At 51.2% G+C, this 5,000-nt stretch overlaps 6 non-coding genes across 6 annotated transcripts; all 6 read left to right on the top strand.

The window, feature by feature from the left end:
• The first annotated feature begins 81 nt into the window (after positions 1-81).
• On the top strand, positions 82-163 carry TRNAC-ACA (transfer RNA cysteine (anticodon ACA)). Its single transcript has one exon. It is a non-coding gene; the product is annotated as a tRNA-Cys (tRNA).
• A 363-nt stretch (positions 164-526) lies between these two features.
• On the top strand, positions 527-608 carry TRNAS-CGA (transfer RNA serine (anticodon CGA)). The gene has a single exon. It is a non-coding gene; the product is annotated as a tRNA-Ser (tRNA).
• A 1,122-nt stretch (positions 609-1,730) lies between these two features.
• TRNAS-AGA (transfer RNA serine (anticodon AGA)) lies at positions 1,731-1,812 on the top strand. The gene has a single exon. It is a non-coding gene; the product is annotated as a tRNA-Ser (tRNA).
• Positions 1,813-2,175: 363 nt separating this feature from the next.
• Positions 2,176-2,257, top strand: TRNAS-CGA (transfer RNA serine (anticodon CGA)). Its single transcript has one exon. It is a non-coding gene; the product is annotated as a tRNA-Ser (tRNA).
• Positions 2,258-3,379: 1,122 nt separating this feature from the next.
• TRNAC-ACA (transfer RNA cysteine (anticodon ACA)) lies at positions 3,380-3,461 on the top strand. The gene has a single exon. It is a non-coding gene; the product is annotated as a tRNA-Cys (tRNA).
• Positions 3,462-3,824: 363 nt separating this feature from the next.
• On the top strand, positions 3,825-3,906 carry TRNAS-CGA (transfer RNA serine (anticodon CGA)). The gene has a single exon. It is a non-coding gene; the product is annotated as a tRNA-Ser (tRNA).
• The last annotated feature ends 1,094 nt before the right edge of the window (positions 3,907-5,000 follow it).

Genomic DNA, 5,000 nt, shown 5'->3' with positions numbered 1-5,000 from the left:
AGCGGCATAAAGTAAGGGGCGGAGGAGACATTGTGTGTGGCTAAAGTGTTAAGTTTATAGTAGAAACAGGTTTGCTCAGGAGTAGTCGTGGCCGAGTGGTTAAGGCGATGGACTACAAATCCATTGGGGTTTCCCCGCGCAGGTTCAAATCCTGCCGACTACGGTGCAGAGCCCGCTTTTATTGTTTACTCTTTTCTGGTGTGGAAAACAATCTTAAAATAGCAGTATAATACAATTACTAAAGGAGGCTGCGGCGCACTTGAGCTATTCAAGCAAGATCCTAGGAGTAAAAGCGGCTTCATCCTTTAGGCCAACGCAGAGAAACTGGTACGTTTTGACGGGTTTCGTTTTGCAATTTCAAACATATATGTACATTTAAAAGAAACTTGTGAGGAGAAAGAACGGTGCATGATGAGAGAGAAGGGTGGAAAGTACAGGACAAGATCTAGAGGCAAGGCGGTAGAGACTAAGGACTCTTCTGTGTAAGCACAGCACGATCTTTCGAGTGAGAGTTTCACTCTCATGGGTAGTCGTGGCCGAGTGGTTAAGGCGATGGACTCGAAATCCATTGGGGTCTCCCCGCGCAGGTTCGAACCCTGCCGACTACGCCTCGGTTTGAACTGAGCTGCAATTTTGCAATTTGCTCGGAAATGTCCCCAAAACAAGATGTAAACATGCATGTTGATTATAGGATGGACGATAAAGCAGACATTGGGAAGACTCCCATCCAGGACTCTCTGACTGTTAGGGGTGGGGGCCACGATTATATTTCCACCCTGACACTAGTTGCTGCTAGAGCCATCGACGCCTGGCATCGCCTCCGTCTGTAAGAAGCCCATCCTGCGCTTTTCCTTGCCTGCATCTTTACAGCAGATATTGGGAGGGGTCCATGTGGATACAGAGGATGGAGCAACTGGCACGCAAGCTATCTGCCGAGCCTTTTTTGTGTGTCAGCACAAGGGTTCTCGTGTCACTTCTAGACCTTCCTTGGCAGATGCATTCAGGAGAGGCCCCCTACCTGCGACCCAGTGAAAGTACAGTCTTTTGCTGCCCTGTGCAAGCCAGGGGACTGAAGGCACAGCTTTCTGCCACAACAGCAGAGAGCAGAGGAAGGGCGCCCAGGAGGACCGTCAGAGGGTGGTGAGGCCCCTGTCCTCTCGGCCCCGATCGGCCAAGACCTCTCTATTTGGGCAGAAGGGACCCATTCTGCGGTCCTCTGAGGCTTAGGGCCACATGCCCAGAAGGCCCACCACCCAAATCTTTGCCATATGGCTTAGACTAACTACCGGACCACTCGTGCGGCCATTTATTCCTCTGGAGCCTGTCAAAATGGCCTGCCGAAATTGGCTCCCAGGAGGCCTCTGCAACTCGATTTGCATAGAGACAGCCCCTGCCCAGGCATGCTTCCAAACAGGACACTGTTAACAGTTTCAATTTGGAGCTGGCAGAAGCCAGTGCAACCTAGTGAAGGTGAGGCTCTGCTGCCTGGCCGCTTGCTAGGTTTATTAGCACAGATCTGTCCCTGGCACTTAGTCTGAGCTTGGCAGGGAGGGGAAATGGCATTTAGGGAACTTGGGCCAGACCATAGAGATTCTGACTTTTGAATGCATTTTCAAGGGTCATGGGAGGGCCAAAAGGGAACGGTGCAGAGCGGCATAAAGTAAGGGGCGGAGGAGACATTGTGTGTGGCTAAAGTGTTAAGTTTATAGTAGAAACAGGTTTGCTCAGGAGTAGTCGTGGCCGAGTGGTTAAGGCGATGGACTAGAAATCCATTGGGGTTTCCCCGCGCAGGTTCAAATCCTGCCGACTACGGTGCAGCGCCCGCTTTTATTGTTTACTCTTTTCTGGTGTGGAAAACAATCTTAAAATAGCAGTATAATACAATTACTAAAGGAGGCTGCGGCGCACTTGAGCTATTCAAGCAAGATCCTAGGAGTAAAAGCGGCTTCATCCTTTAGGCCAACGCAGAGAAACTGGTACGTTTTGACGGGTTTCGTTTTGCAATTTCAAACATATATGTACATTTAAAAGAAACTTGTGAGGAGAAAGAACGGTGCATGATGAGAGAGAAGGGTGGAAAGTACAGGACAAGATCTAGAGGCAAGGCGGTAGAGACTAAGGACTCTTCTGTGTAAGCACAGCACGATCTTTCGAGTGAGAGTTTCACTCTCATGGGTAGTCGTGGCCGAGTGGTTAAGGCGATGGACTCGAAATCCATTGGGGTCTCCCCGCGCAGGTTCGAACCCTGCTGACTACGCCTCGGTTTGAACTGAGCTGCAATTTTGCAATTTGCTCGGAAATGTCCCCAAAACAAGATGTAAACATGCATGTTGATTATAGGATGGACGATAAAGCAGACATTGGGAAGACTCCCATCCAGGACTCTCTGACTGTTAGGGGTGGGGGCCACGATTATATTTCCACCCTGACACTAGTTGCCGCTAGAGCCATCGACGCCTGGCATTGCCTCCGTCTGTAAGAAGCCCATCCTGCGCTTTTCCTTGCCTGCATCTTTACAGCAGATATTGGGAGGGGTCCATGTGGATACAGAGGATGGAGCAACTGGCACGCAAGCTATCTGCCGAGCCTTTTTTGTGTGTCAGCACAAGGGTTCTCGTGTCACTTCTAGACCTTCCTTGGCAGATGCATTCAGGAGAGGCCCCCTACCTGCGACACAGTGAAAGTACAGTCTTTTGCTGCCCTGTGCAAGCTAGGGGACTGAAGGCACAGCTTTCTGCCACAACAGCAGAGAGCAGAGGAAGGGCGCCCAGGAGGACCGTCAGAGGGTGGTGAGGCCCCTGTCCTCTCGGCCCCGATCGGCCAAGACCTCTCTATTTGGGCAGAAGGGACCCATTCTGCGGTCCTCTGAGGCTTAGGGCCACATGCCCAGAAGGCCCACCACCCAAATCTTTGCCATATGGCTTAGACTAACTACCGGACCACTCGTGCGGCCATTTATTCCTCTGGAGCCTGTCAAAATGGCCTGCCGAAATTGGCTCCCAGGAGGCCTCTGCAACTCGATTTGCATAGAGACAGCCCCTGCCCAGGCATGCTTCCAAACAGGACACTGTTAACAGTTTCAATTTGGAGCTGGCAGAAGCCAGTGCAACCTAGTGAAGGTGAGGCTCTGCTGCCTGGCCGCTTGCTAGGTTTATTAGCACAGATCTGTCCCTGGCACTTAGTCTGAGCTTGGCAGGGAGGGGAAATGGCATTTAGGGAACTTGGGCCAGACCATAGAGATTCTGACTTTTGAATGCATTTTCAAGGGTCATGGGAGGGCCAAAAGGGAACGGTGCAGAGCGGCATAAAGTAAGGGGCGGAGGAGACATTGTGTGTGGCTAAAGTGTTAAGTTTATAGTAGAAACAGGTTTGCTCAGGAGTAGTCGTGGCCGAGTGGTTAAGGCGATGGACTACAAATCCATTGGGGTTTCCCCGCGCAGGTTCAAATCCTGCCGACTACGGTGCAGAGCCCGCTTTTATTGTTTACTCTTTTCTGGTGTGGAAAACAATCTTAAAATAGCAGTATAATACAATTACTAAAGGAGGCTGCGGCGCACTTGAGCTATTCAAGCAAGATCCTAGGAGTAAAAGCGGCTTCATCCTTTAGGCCAACGCAGAGAAACTGGTACGTTTTGACGGGTTTCGTTTTGCAATTTCAAACATATATGTACATTTAAAAGAAACTTGTGAGGAGAAAGAACGGTGCATGATGAGAGAGAAGGGTGGAAAGTACAGGACAAGATCTAGAGGCAAGGCGGTAGAGACTAAGGACTCTTCTGTGTAAGCACAGCACGATCTTTCGAGTGAGAGTTTCACTCTCATGGGTAGTCGTGGCCGAGTGGTTAAGGCGATGGACTCGAAATCCATTGGGGTCTCCCCGCGCAGGTTCGAACCCTGCCGACTACGCCTCGGTTTGAACTGAGCTGCAATTTTGCAATTTGCTCGGAAATGTCCCCAAAACAAGATGTAAACATGCATGTTGATTATAGGATGGACGATAAAGCAGACATTGGGAAGACTCCCATCCAGGACTCTCTGACTGTTAGGGGTGGGGGCCACGATTATATTTCCACCCTGACACTAGTTGCTGCTAGAGCCATCGACGCCTGGCATCGCCTCCGTCTGTAAGAAGCCCATCCTGCGCTTTTCCTTGCCTGCATCTTTACAGCAGATATTGGGAGGGGTCCATGTGGATACAGAGGATGGAGCAACTGGCACGCAAGCTATCTGCCGAGCCTTTTTTGTGTGTCAGCACAAGGGTTCTCGTGTCACTTCTAGACCTTCCTTGGCAGATGCATTCAGGAGAGGCCCCCTACCTGCGACCCAGTGAAAGTACAGTCTTTTGCTGCCCTGTGCAAGCCAGGGGACTGAAGGCACAGCTTTCTGCCACAACAGCAGAGAGCAGAGGAAGGGCGCCCAGGAGGACCGTCAGAGGGTGGTGAGGCCCCTGTCCTCTCGGCCCCGATCGGCCAAGACCTCTCTATTTGGGCAGAAGGGACCCATTCTGCGGTCCTCTGAGGCTTAGGGCCACATGCCCAGAAGGCCCACCACCCAAATCTTTGCCATATGGCTTAGACTAACTACCGGACCACTCGTGCGGCCATTTATTCCTCTGGAGCCTGTCAAAATGGCCTGCCGAAATTGGCTCCCAGGAGGCCTCTGCAACTCGATTTGCATAGAGACAGCCCCTGCCCAGGCATGCTTCCAAACAGGACACTGTTAACAGTTTCAATTTGGAGCTGGCAGAAGCCAGTGCAACCTAGTGAAGGTGAGGCTCTGCTGCCTGGCCGCTTGCTAGGTTTATTAGCACAGATCTGTCCCTGGCACTTAGTCTGAGCTTGGCAGGGAGGGGAAATGGCATTTAGGGAACTTGGGCCAGACCATAGAGATTCTGACTTTTGAATGCATTTTCAAGGGTCATGGGAGGGCCAAAAGGGAACGGTGCAGAGCGGCATAAAGTAAGGGGCGGAGGAGACATTGTGTGTGGCTAAAGTGTTAAG

Source organism: Ambystoma mexicanum, chromosome 3q, assembly GCF_040938575.1.
Source record: "Ambystoma mexicanum isolate Mex_15411 chromosome 3q, UKY_AmexF1_1, whole genome shotgun sequence".
Classification (NCBI taxonomy): Eukaryota; Metazoa; Chordata; class Amphibia; order Caudata; family Ambystomatidae; genus Ambystoma; species Ambystoma mexicanum.
Note: the sequence above shows the minus strand (reverse complement) of the source record. Positions and strands in the feature narration are given on the sequence as shown.